The 14,402-nt window shown below is 35.4% G+C and overlaps 1 pseudogene; it reads left to right on the forward strand.

Moving 5' to 3' along the window:
* The first annotated feature begins 3,263 nt into the window (after window positions 1-3,263).
* Window positions 3,264-14,142, forward strand: LOC120604868 (transketolase-like protein 1; annotated as a pseudogene).
* Window positions 14,143-14,402: the final 260 nt, after the last annotated feature.

Genomic DNA, 14,402 nt, shown 5'->3' on the forward strand with positions numbered 1-14,402 from the left:
TGCCATAATTTCAAAGAAGGTCATAACATTTATAGATCTTGGCAAAAGTGGATCATTTAAGTAACTATTTATTCCAACTTTGAGACAGATGTAGGGTAACATGCTGTAGGTGTTACTTGTCTGTGCTTAAGAGTTTCATGAAATATAAAACCCACTCATTATTAAATTTAAGTCTCATTTGAGGTTTATTTGAACTTGTTTTTTCAAAGCGCATGGAAAGTATAAAAATTGACTTTGTCCAAACCATTTATTTAATTGCTTTTGACTGCTTGGTGAATGCACCATGTACCAGGCGTGACAGCGTTTTGTGTGAAATAGCAGAAAAACAGGGATACTATTGTCATAGTTTAAACCAAAACTCATCAGGGCCAGGACACTGATGTTCATTATTTCATTCATGTATCCCTGAAATGATTTTTGATTAATCCTGTTCCTCTATGTACATATATTTTCTTTCCTTCCATTTGCTATTCAACTACAAATTCCACTAAGAGCAGTATTTAGAACATTTTTCAATTGTTTCAAGAACATAAACTATAGAATTTTTATAATTTTTAGTGCTATGCTTTAAAAATTATACAAAGAAAGATAATTTTTTTCTGTTCCAAAAAGGAAGGGTCTGCTTAAGGGAAGTCAACTTGACAAGTTTATGTCAAGTTAAGTGACTGGCATTGAGATAAATCCTATAGATATACTTTAAAAAAATAAGATTAGCTTATTTGCTTATGTGTACACGGATATATAGAAAAAGATATAACAGAAATTGAACACAAAATAAGACTTTACAAATGTGTTAAGTTGGGAGGTCAGGTATACCTTTGGTTAAAATTGTTACATGAGCAAATTTTATCTTCTTTTGCTCTCCTCATCTTCTTAATGTTATTTTCTCTAGCTATGGACACACTTATTCAATCTATGTGTAAACTTCATTCACACAAAGGTGGTCTTGACTGAAATAACTAAATATTTGTTGAATACTTCCCATGGACCTAACTCTGTAGTTGGGACTAAAAGTTTTCTTTCTTTAATCTTCAGACTATCCCTCAATGCATCAGAATTGTCTGCAAGCTTGTTAAAAATACAGACTCTCCAACCAACTAAACTGAATCTTTGTTTTAACATAATCCCCAAGTGATTTGAAAGCACATTAAAATTTAAGACACAATGGTCTAGTGCAGTGATCCTCAAACTTTAGCTTAATTATATCTATCTACACAGTTTGTTATCAGGATCCACATTTGAAGAATCTCTGGTCTAGAGGATATAAAAGAGGTCCAAAGTGATCTTTCCCCTTAAGCATTTTATAACATAGCTGGGAATTAAACTGATTATGCATTGAATAATTTAGAGAATAATTGAATACTAATGTAGTATGATTTTGACTTTAACGAAGTGGAGTTTCAAGAAGAGAAAGACTAGTATTGAATTACCAAAAAAAGTTTCATTGCCTGGGAAAATGGTGGTACCATTGATGGAATTAAAAAAGGTAGAAAGTATGGCCAATTTGTGAGAAAAGATAATATGTTTTATCACAGATACATTGAGCTAGAAAGGCTGATAGACCATCAAAGAAATTTCATACCATTGACACTGGAAATGCATGAGCTTAGAGCAGCTAAATCTAAGAATTTAAAAAATTGTGCATACCTTGAGAGCAGGAACCTTACCTTACTCACCTGTCTATCCTCAGTGCTGGTGGTATACCTGCCACACAGGAGGCATTCAATACCTTTTTGCTGATTTAATGCATAAATGATTTTAGATGCGCTCCTTAAAGGCATGACTGCTCACAAATTCCATTTAGATGCATTTAGTTCTTGAAAGAAGATTGAAGGAATAACCAAACAACTTAACTCAAAACTATAATTTTTAATAGTAGATTTTCAGGCCCTGAGGAAGCGCAAAAAAAGAATTTAATAGAAGACATTTATCTTACTACACTACCTATGATTAAAGCTAATATATAGGGAGTTCTAATATATAGGGAGTTCTCTATATAGATTCATTCTATTTTTTTTTAATATTTGTCATGTGTTTTGTTAGGAAAAAATGTTAGCAATCTTAAACACTCACAGAATGCTTTTAAAATGCAGTTGAACCTTACGATTTTCCCATTATCATTATCAAAAAGCATTGGGTGCTACTGCATACAAAATCTCCTTCTCCAAGCCAAGAAAAACCTACATACTGTGAGAAGTTTTATAGAAAGAAATGTGGTTTCTAGCCAATTCTTCTATAACCATCCATCACATCTCTTGATTTCTAGTCTTTCTCCTTCGAGCCTAGTTTTTAAACACAATGTTGAGTCGGCTTTGCTGCTACCACACAGAAAGAAAATTCTTCTACAGCAAACTAAAGTCAGTGTCAGGGTCAGTATGTCCCATTGCTGTTAAACTAACTTCAATCTTAAGGTAATATTTACAGACTTGTGGATCTTGTGATGTGATGTGACATTATATTTGGGCCATTCGACGTAACTAAAAGATTATTAAATAATAATAAAATGAATAGAGGAAAGAGAGACCCATAACACCCTTGCCTGATGAAACATGATGAATAAATTTCACACACAGTTTCAAAGAGCCAGTTTTCATGTCTGAGCTCCAATCAAATGTATCATGCTTTATTATTTTATAAGCATGTTGTAGTATATAAATAACTTGTGTAAAAACTCAATGAAACTATTTATAGGTGTTTCTGATTTAGCAAACAGCTTTCCTCTTTACTCTGCTATAATCAGACAGTTTTCATACCTATAAACACATACCATATACTCCACCCATACAGAGAAATTACTGTCTCACCCACATCCTACCTTCTAAACCAGAATCACCCACTCCTATTGCTCTGGGAGCCATTATGAGAAAAATCTGTAGTTCTTAAATACTTCAAATGAAGGTGAAGAAAATGAAAACTGGAAAATAAAACCAATTTAGGGGCACCAACCTAACTTTTTTTTCTCATCAGAATGACATTAATCTTAGATTCATTTAGGTTAGAAAAGCATCTTCTTTTTAATATGTAAATACCATACTGGAGGTTATATGACTATTTGCCATAGATATTAGTATGATTTGCTTGACTCTATTACTTTCCCCTTAATGCTGGGCTGAAGTCAACTGCACTCAGGATTGGGAGTTTTTACTGGATTAGGGGAGGCAGGTAACCATGGCATGTGGAAAGATGGGGGAGAGTGAATCAGATATTAATAGCATGTGGTTGGAGTACTTAGCGTAATATTGAAGTATTAGGATTGAGGCTAGATGGCAGAAGAGAAGCATAGAAAGCAAGGTGAGGAAATGCCAAAATTAAATGTCATGTGTTGCAAAATTTTATTAATCCAAAAACATGAAAAAAAACATTTTGTCCTTCATATACCCCAAAGATCCTTTCTCCTGGGAACTGGAATTCTGGTCAGTATTCATATAAAGAGGATTTCATCTTGCCTGTCTTTGTCTGGTAAGCTCTTAAGTACACAATCAATCATTTCGAGTTTCTATTTCTCAACAGTATATCCATTTCCTATCTAAACTACCTTATAAGCAAAAAGCTCCCTTTCCATAGTATTTACAGTTCACAGTATTATGAAATCATATACATAAATATTGAGAAGGTAATTGTTTGGATGCACATACTAAAATTTAGAAACTTCAAATATTCGATGTTGATTACCAGGATTCTAATTGGAAGTTGGTGAGATTGGGCTCCTCCAAGTTTTCCATCACTTCCCGAAAAGTCATCAAAATAGTGTGCTGTTTTCAGTTTAAGCCATGAAATAATATAAAGTTGCAAAATTCAAAGAAAGATTAAAATCAGTTGCATTGCTAAATTGAAAACTAATCCAACAGGAACCAGTTGCACATGAGACAAGTTTCCTCCCCACCATCCAACCCCAATCCCTGAAACACACTGAACAAATCATTTGGATCAAGAAGTAGTGGTGCTATTCACGACTGCCTTATCACCAAGGAAAAACTAAGGGAAAACTTTGTTCTTCTAAAAGTCAGAAGCCCATTTTGAACCACATTAGAATATCTCATAACATCGTGCATAATGACTTGCCTATGGCTTATTACCTATTGCCTACTGAACTGAGCTAAACTGAAGAAACTGGGAAAACCCGTTGTTGCTATGGAACAGAGTTAACAGAAAGCAAACTAGGAGCTTTAATTCAAAGAGCCTTAGAGTTCAGAATATTAGCTGATATTATATACATACATCTGTGTGTATATTATATATGAATCAAAATTAATAAATACGACTCTAAATTCCCTATCTTTGAGACATGATTTCTGGTTTAACTGAGCAGCCTTCAAATTGGAAGTTCAAGTCATGTAATTACTTTAGCCAGCTGGCCATTTGAGCTGTCTACATGATAGAAAACAAATGCTTTGTATGTGAGTTTCCTCTCATTTTGAAAGGATAGACCAAATAATATTTTCGAAAAATGTTTCATTGCCGGCTATGGTTAGGCAATAGGACCTGATGCTCACCCACACTCACTGGCATGCTCTATGCCATTTTTAAAACCATTTGTTTGCTTTTATAAAAGCACAGATGAAATATTAAACCAAAGTAATAACAGATTATTATTTGGTGTGGCAGTTTGTGAACAAAAATTAAACTAGCAGACCACATGATGAAAGAGAGAGAGAGAGAGAGCTATTTTAACACTGTTGCGGTTTAAAGTTATCATGGTCAGTTTCGGAAGCACACAGGCTCAAGAGTCTAGTATACCTGAGCACATGATATTCCCAACAGGAATTTATTCGGCTTCCAACTGATCCATTAAGAAAGTTATAAAGTACAAGAAATGTTCCCTACTATTTAGCAAATAAATTTTTTCATGCTTATAGGTGAGCCCAAAAGACACTAGTGTATAACTATAATAAAAGTTTTGCGTCCCAAGACCTTTTGCCAAGATCATTTATATCTTATTTCATTAGTCATACTTTTGAGGATTACCCAGGTTCTTTGCTTTATGCATGTACTTTCCCCCATCTAGAAAATGTAGGGAAACATTCCCTTAGGAATGAAACTTTCTCTCCTCTAGGAAAGAAATTAGTATCTTATGCATCTATACGTCACCTTTCACCTAATTCTAAAGATGTATTAGAATAGATCATAAACCCATTTACCTGCTGGGAGTCACTATGTACAAAAGATGATAAAGATATTTCAAACTGGGAACATTTTAAATCATCTCTGGACCATTTAGTTATGTGTTTTTCTTAGAGATTAAAAAGTAATTGCCTGTTCTTTTAAAATATCTTTGTCTTTATAATCAACTAAAACTTGAACCTCATTCTAGGGCTGTTAGAATTATGTAATTAGACCCAACTGTATCTCATCAACCCCGGGGAATTCCAATAGATAAGCTACTTCTCGTTATTTAGAATGACTGGAAATTCTCTCCTAAAGCAAATCACAAATCTCCATTTAACTAAGACCAAAGGGAATTTAAAAGTATTTACTTAATGGTGACAATGAATTAATTAATCTTACATAATAACGAATTGCCAAAAAAGTTATAATATGCAAATAATATGGCTTTTAAAAATCTATAGCTGACATCTTCCTGATAACTTGTTCCTGCAGAAAATGGCAGTTACTAGTTACACTGGTTACACAAGTCAGAACTCTAGGAATCCACCATCTACCTTTGCTGCCCACATCCCATTTCAGGTCCTTTGGATTTTAGACCCTAAATATTTCTGGAATGTGTCCACTGACACAGCACCCATTCAGGCCATCACTGACTCTCGCTCGGGTTATTCCACCAGTCCCATCTCCAGGTTTACTTCCCTTTGGCCATTCTCCACACAGCAGCCAGAATAAGAAGTCTCATCATGTTTCTCTCCTGCTAAACAACCATTAAATTACCTCCCAGAATCCTTGTGATAACTCCCTCCTTCAGCTCTCTCCAGTCTCATTTGCCTACTCCATTCTCATTCCCTCCTCTTCATTCAATTGCATTTCCTCGATCCTTCTAAATTGAGTTAAATGGCCTATAAAGAACACCAATAACTTCCTGTTCCTAGCTCCCTCATCTAGCACATAAGATTTTTTTGATAACTGCTTCTTTAATTTTCTATTTCTCCTGATATACTGTGCAAGCTACAATTGAACAGGAATTGATCTCTGTATCCTCAGTTCTCAGCACTGAGCCTGACAAAATATAAGTGTTCAATAAATGCTAGTTGAAAAAATGAATATGGTAAAACACAAAGGAAAAGAAAGGAGAATTTAACCAGTTGGGGGAAAATATTTGATGCCAATACCATAGATCAAGAGTAATTTATTAGCTAAAGACACATACAAACAAGAGAAATGCTCAACATATAAATGTGTAAAGGACAAGACAAACAGTTCACAAAAGTGTAAGTAGGACTCTACAGTAAACATATGGGCACATGTCAGTGAAATATCTTCCTTTCTATGTAAAATGATTGGAGATTTTGTTTCTAAGAGAAGACAGTGCTAGCAGTTTAGCAAGTATGTGGTGAAAGAAATAACTTCATGTAATTTCTATGGGAAGTGTAAACTGACCCAAATGTTTTTGAAACAAATTAGTTAATATGTAATCTTTATGAGTATATCCTTAGGAATTTATCTTAAACAAACAATTCTAAATATGAAAGATTTATAAAACTGCACAAAGCAGCATGATTTTCAGCGGTAAAAATTTAGAAGCAGTCTAAACATTTAATAGAATATTGGACATGAAGTATCATCTAGTTAGATTATTATACAATTTTTATAAGAATGATTAAAAGCAATAGAAAATATGCCTGTGGTATGAATAAAAAAATAAGAAATATTAAAATTTAAGTACAGCATTGTTAAGTATATTAAAATCTATGAATAAAAAAAGGCTGAAAGTATTTTTTTTTAACTAGCAGTCACAATTATTCAAGTAATTCAGTGAAAACAGAACTTGTGCCTTAATTATCCTTAAATTTTCACCTTACTTTGTTCATATGAGCTGGTCTAATAATTGTCTTTGTTATAAAGAATTAAAAATACTTTCCATGGGCTTTGCTGTCACTGTTTCAATAGATGTTGGGAAGAAATGAGAGAAAGAAATAGTCACGGTGACTTGAAACTATGCTACACATGCACGTTTCCTTTGCATGTTTTTTTTTACTACTCTTAAGCGAATAGTTACTCGAGTTCCCTTTGAAATAGTATCATAGAAGCATCAAATGTGTTTCTTACAAACCATTGCTATAATTCATAAATAATAAATTTAATAGTTGGACATATCTGTGTTGTTATACAGAATGAGGTAGGTTATTATTTATCCCCCACACAAATGAATAATACAGATTGATAGGAAATTTACAAAAAATTACAAAAGCATTAAAAATTTTCACATTGCAATGCTCACAAAGATCCTTCTTCAGAAAGGGATTGTGTAAAAGCAGACATCAAGATGGGATCGGTCATGCAAGAAATTTACTGGAAGAGATACCTGTGAGGGAAAATGAAGAAGGGAGCCAGAGGAGGCTCAGAAAACTATCAAATCATGATGCAGGTCTGATCCCAGTGAAGAAAAGAGGGAAGGATGGAAGATTGGGTAGGAAGCATCTTAGACTGCAGTACTGTTCAAAGAAGTTCAGCAAGGTTGCTGGGAAGTCCTTGAGGACTCTCATGTGAGGAGTCCTTTTTCCCCCAGGAACGCCCCTGACTTAGTATTTCTATCATGTTTAGTCAGACGAAGCAGCCCATGGTAAGTGTGGCTTCCACATAAATGCAGTGGTGGGTTCAGAGTGCAGCAGCTGGGACCATGAGTTAATTATGCCCTCTGCAACAGGAGCTCTGAGAGGCTCTTTTTTGTGGCTGCCACAGGCATCATACTTAATTACATTCAGAATAGAGCATCTTATTTTATAAATAAGAGCATCTATTTCAATGTTTGCTTAAAGTAGTCACCCAGTTATTTGAAGAAAATTTTGATGTAAGATGACCCTGATTTTCTCATCACAACAGCCCAGGCAGTAATTTAAAAAGTGTATATATACGGATATATATATATATATGGACATATATACACACTTTATATATATAAATATATATATTTATAAAATATATATATACACTTTATGGATATATAAAATGTATATATATCCATATGCATATATATCTCCATATGGATATATATGGATATATAAAATGTATATATCCATATGCATATATATATCCATATGGATATATGGATATATATGGATATATATATGCATATGGATATATATACATTTTATATATCCATAAAGTATATATATACTTTATATATACATATGGATATATATATGGATATATATATATCCATTGTTTTGGTGGGGAAACTGAGGCATGAGGAAGCGAAAGAATTTATTGAAGTTAAAAATAAGTAGCAAACCAAAATCCAAATCTATGTTGATTTAGTATAAGAAGGGTCTTTCATATTCATATGTATAAAAATATAATAGAATTTTCAAGATGTTAGCATGATAACATGTAAACATCCAAGACCAAATGACTCTAGATCACTGCTACATATTATAAGAACAGAGATTTCACAGTTAAATACATTTATTTCAGAATGAAATTCAAGAACCCAACAATCTATTTATAAACTTTCTTGAGAGAAACTGATTTCCCATTGATTATTTCATTTTCCGATTCAGCAAATTAGGAAGAAATGTTAAGGTTTTCTTCAATAAATCTCGAGATTACATACTCAGTTCTGAAATTCAACCAAATAAAAGGAACCTAACATGTCTTTCTGGCCATTGGGCACAAAGATATTATTTAATGACTTTAAAATAACTCCTAGCTCCAAATATTCTGATATGAAAACAGGTTCCTTTTTTAATTCTATACAAGTAATGATGTGTTTTTCAATAATTCACCTTAAAAAATGAATGTTTTGCCCTGTCCAATTATTGTGAGAATGCTTCCTTGCATTATATTAAGCAAAATTTCAAAATGAGCAAATGGGGAACATTTGAAAGCTGAATTAGATTATTAATGCAAAATAGCTATAACTTCCTTTATGATAGTTTATTGGTCTGAAAGATTTGTTGATGCTCAAGGAGTAATTTATTATTGTGAGATACTTATATCACTTCAAATGTATCCTGTAAACATCATAAAGAAAGAATTTTATTTTCCAGAGATTAAGCATGAGTCTCATCATAATCAGCTCTAACTTTATCATCTCTATTGGTGGCTGCTCTTAGTTTCAAATTTTGAGATTTGAAAATTTCCCAGGATCTCATAAATATTATAGAACAGATTTGGTGGAGAGTACAGATGGATATTAAACTCACTAAAAATATCATTTCCAGGGCACCCCTTGAATAACATCCAAGGCTGGTTCGTCTTGGAGTTTTTTATCTTGAACAATCCATGAATTTTGTTAGGCAGTTACATATATTTAAAACTATGAGCTACAATAGTAATCTACACTCAGGTACAATATATAAAAAAAAAAAAATTAAATATATAAAAAACAAGATTATTGCCACAGAAATTTTCTGTTTCCTCAGACTTCAAAAAATGAAATCTTCTGTTTATTTGTAACAAAAGTTACGGCCGTCCAAGTTTTAGGGACCATCATCGCCAATTTTAAATTGAGCCTGAAACAACCTACCTTAAAGACCTCTCTTGTGCAGCTTAGTAACTTTATCTTTTTCCTACTCAAGCCATCTGCGTAGTTAAACAGAGAAAACTTGCATCATTTATTTTGCACATTTGACTCCACTCCCTTGGGGGCAAGTCCATTCTCTGGATGAAATGGAACTGTGAAGTGTGTCTGTAACATTTGATCATTGAGAAGGAAACAATATATACTCCTTGTTCCATATACATTAGGTCACTGGCATTTTTACATAATGCTTTTGCAAAAAATCATTATGGCTGAAAATAAATGTATTTAAGTTCCCCTTAGTAAAAAAAAGAATTCGAGGAAGTAATTCAAAAAGTTTAAAACAATTTGCCTTTTTTCAGTCAAAATTATTCAAACATGTTCAAATTCAAAATCAACCAGGGATAAAATAATTAGAGAATCTTGGAGTTTGAAAGTACCTAAAAGATTATTTTAATTCAGATAGAGTTTTAGATGTGTGTAATAGAGACCCAAGTTAACATTGGCTTAATAAGTGAAAGTAAATTTTTCTCTTCTGCAACACTACAGAAGTAGGCAGACGTTGCTAGTAGGAATACTAAGGTCATCTAGGGATCCAGGACTCTTCAATCATGTTACCCAGTCATTACTAATTGATACTTTATCCACATGGTCAAGATTGCTCATCACCAAATTCCTATTTCAGGCACAACCTGAATATTGCACACATCACTTCTACTCTCATCTCATTGTCCAAAAATCAGTCACATGACTATACCTAGACACAAAGGAGTCTGAGCGTTTTAGTATTTATGCTAAACATTCATGTGTCCTGCTAATATTCAATTACTATGGAAGGACAGAAGAGATTTTAGAAGATTAACTAAAAGTATGTACCCCAGCGTTGTTTTATATCCTAATATATGAAGCAAAAATTGAACTCTTTGAGAGTGGGGCACGGAGTGAGGTTGGCCCCTATCCATGGTCTCTTGATTCCTCATGAGTTTCCTCTTATGACTCTGTAAGACTTAGAAATCATTGCTCTAGGCAGGAGATGAAAAACTAAAATGTCTAAAAAAGTCGGGCAGGTAAGGTAAATAAATATAGCAAGTTGAATGGGGCCTGTGGCTGGCAGTGGGACAACCTAAGAGAACACTCCCAGTTAGATCCAAAGAGGGCTACTGCGCTCAGTACCAGTGTATTGCTGAGTTGCAAGACTGTGGGGCATGAGTTACAAGACATTCCAGTTTTTCAAGAGAAGCTGGAAATTTATATTTTAGTGAACTCTCCTGCTTTTTTGATATTAGTTACTAGTTAACACAATTTATAATATTGTGAAAACCAAAAACACATCTGCACACCAGATTTACTCTATGGCCACTCAATACAATCTCCATCTAGACCAATCATTTCATTTTCTAAAAAAGGAAACAGAAGCCTACAATGGATGAATGACTAGCCCATGGTCACATAGTAGCCACACCTGGTCAGATTCGTTGCCTTTCAAGCTAGTACTCTTTACACTACACCATCATAAAATGCCACTGTGAAGTTCAGCATAAGAAAATAAGAAAAAAAATGAAAAAAAATATTTAAAAGTAATCTAATTCTTTTCTGCAATTTAGCGTTCAGCTGTGAGGTGAAATATTTAACAGCAGATCAAATGTGTGTTCTATGCCCCCATCCTTCTGAACCCCATATTGAAAGCAAAATCTGTTCTGTTTTCTACCTCTCTGGCCTGAGCAGGAACGCATGAGACTGGGAAGTGTCAAAGGATATCACTGGCACCCACCCAGCCAATCTTTCCTCTCTCCCACATGGCCCATTTAATTGCACACTCATATCATATCAGTGGCAGGCTCATTGCAAAACACATTTTTCACTTTTATGTGTATTTTTTTCTGTATGCTATAAAGTTATATAGTTAAATATTTTTGGCTGAAATTTTTAAATACATGGAAATGGATTATATTTACCTTCTAAATGCCTGAGTAGAACTAAATCATTCATGGATTAATTACACGGTATTCGCATAAGCTATTTTATGAATATTTCTATTATTTAGAAGTTTTTTGCAAAATAATAAAAATGTGTGTCAGCCTAAAAATGCACCTCACATGTTATTTCTATCTTATGGGGTGGGGGTCTTTGAGTACAAAACTTAGATGAAGAGATGTGCTTATTTTTTGCTTTTTTTCTAGAACTTTTAATCAGTCTTCCCAGCACTTAAAATTTTTTTTTTGGTCGAGTTAATGTTAAGTAGTCTACACCTATATGATAATTCAAAAAGATATTTAGTTTTAAAATTTGAATTTTCTTTGATTTAAAATCATTTTTAACCTGAGGTTTTAGTGTTTCTGTGGTACTAGCAGTTGGCAAAAGTAATGTCTGTAGGGGGCCAACTTCAGAAAATAAGAGTCCAGGGGAGGGTTTGGTTTGGCTGAGAAAATATAATATTTTTCCATTCCCTATTTCTAATGTCTTAAATCATCAGATTTTATTAATAGAATAAATTGAACCACATGGAACAATTTCAACGGCACTATTAGAAAAACACAGACACAAACGTACAAACAAAGTTGCTCTATTTCCTGGTCACTTTTTGAAGTCTTACCTTTTTTTAAATCTTCTGTCTTCTTTATTCTGCATTCTCTTTTTCTCTGTTTATGTCCATCATCGTTCATCTGTTCCCTCTCTTAACTTCCCTTCAACATTCCGTCTAGTCCTGCTTCATTCTTGCAAGTACATTCCTAAATAAATGAGTGTAAAATATGTTAAATTCTATTATCTGTTACATATAAATTCTATTTTCTTATAGATATACCTAATACTTTTATAAACTTGTCCCTACACGAAAATATTTTTGGCATAACCCGCAGCGGCAGCCCCAACGGCAATGGGGCAGTGAGCCACCCCACATCATGCAGCACTGCTGCAAGATCATGTCGCTGCTGTTCTACGGGCTGACCCAGAGAACCCAGACAACAACCGATTCATCCTCTCCAAGAGACCGTCGTTTGTTGATGTGGCAACCTGATAACTTCGACAAGAACTGGGGGTGGCGTGCGGGATAGCGTACCCCGGCAAGTACTTTGACAAGGCCAGCTACCGGGTGTGCTGCCTCATGGGAGATAATGAGTCTTCGGAAGACTCATTCTGGGAGGCGCTGGCCTTCAGTTCACACTGCAGTCTGGATGACCTCGTGGCCACCTTCCATGTGAACTGCCTGGGCCACGGCGGCGCCCTCCCGTTGACCACTGCACAGACATCTATCAGAAGCACTGCGAAGCCTTTGGGTGGAATACTTAAGTGGTGGATGGCTACGAGGTGAGGCACTGTGCCAGGTGTTCTGCCAAGCAATTCAAGTGAAGAGCAAGCCCACTGCTGCAGTCACCAAGGCCTGCAAGGGCTGGGGCATTCCAAACGTTGAGAACGCAGAAAATTGTCATGGAGCCAGTGCCAAAAGAAAAAGCAGATGCAATTATCAAACCAATCTAGAGCTAGATACAGACCAATGGGAATCTCCAACCAAAATCCCTTATTGAAGACTGGACTCAAATCAACATCATGGACATAGAGATGACCTCTCCACCTGCTTACAAAGTTGGTGACAAGTTAGCTACTCAGAAAGCATGTGGTTTGGCTCTGGCTAAGCTGGGCCATGCAAATGGTAGTCATTTGTGACAGTGACACCACTAACTCCACTTCTTGAGGTATTCGAGAAGGAGCACCCTTCATCGAATGTTTTTATGGCTGACCAAAACATGGTGGGCATGGCTCTGGGATGCACCACCCACCGTGGGACCGTTGCTTTTGTTAGCAACTTCATTGCCTTTTTGACCCGAGCATTTGATTAGATCCAGGTGAGAGCCATCGCTCAAACCAACATCGACCTTATTAGGTGCCACTGAGGGTGATCTGTTGGTGAAGACGGCCCCTCCCAGATGGCCCTGGAGGCTCTGGCCATCTTCCAAGCCTCTCCTAACTGCACCATTTTCTAACCAAGTGACACCGTCTCCACGGAGCATGCTATGTTCTTGATGGCCAATATTAAGGAATTGCGCTACATTGGACCAGCCAACCAGAAACTGTCATTATTTACGCTGCACAAGAAAGTTTTGAGACTGGACAGGTGAAGTTTGTCTGCCACAGTGTTAACAGCAAGGTCACAGTTATTGGAGTTGGAGCTACTTTGCATGAAATGTTAGCAGCTGCTGAGGATCTTTCCAAGCAAGATATTTCTACCTGGGTCATTGACCTATTTATGGTTAAATCTCTCCATGCTGCCGCCATCATCTCTGATGCGAAATCCACAGGTGGCTTGATTATCACAATGGAGGATCACCACCCAGAAGGTGGCATCAGAGAGGCAGTCTGTACAGCTGTTTCCGTGGAGCCCAACATCCTGGAACCTCAACTAGAAATGCCAGTGGGCAGCCCAGTGAGCTGCTGGATGTGTTTGGAATTCGTGCCAGACATATTATAGTGGCTGTGAAATGCATTTCGATGAACTAAAATAACTGTTGGCTTTGCTCTTAAAAGACTGGCTTTTTTACTGTACATTTATGTTTATTGCCAAACCATCATTTAAATCTATACTGTTTGTGCTTCTTAAAAGCAAAGCAAGTTAACTACCGTCCTGTTAAGCCATAAGTAAATATACAAGTGTAACCTTCATCTTTGAGTCGTTAAAATGGATTAAAAGATCTTAAGTGACAGAATAGCTAACAAAACAACCACCTAATATCAAGTTTTCTGATGAGACTGCAGATATCTGGGCTGGGGTTCAACG

This window comes from Pteropus medius, unplaced genomic scaffold (assembly GCF_902729225.1).
Source record: "Pteropus medius unplaced genomic scaffold, Ma_sr-lr_union100, whole genome shotgun sequence".
Classification (NCBI taxonomy): Eukaryota; Metazoa; Chordata; class Mammalia; order Chiroptera; family Pteropodidae; genus Pteropus; species Pteropus medius.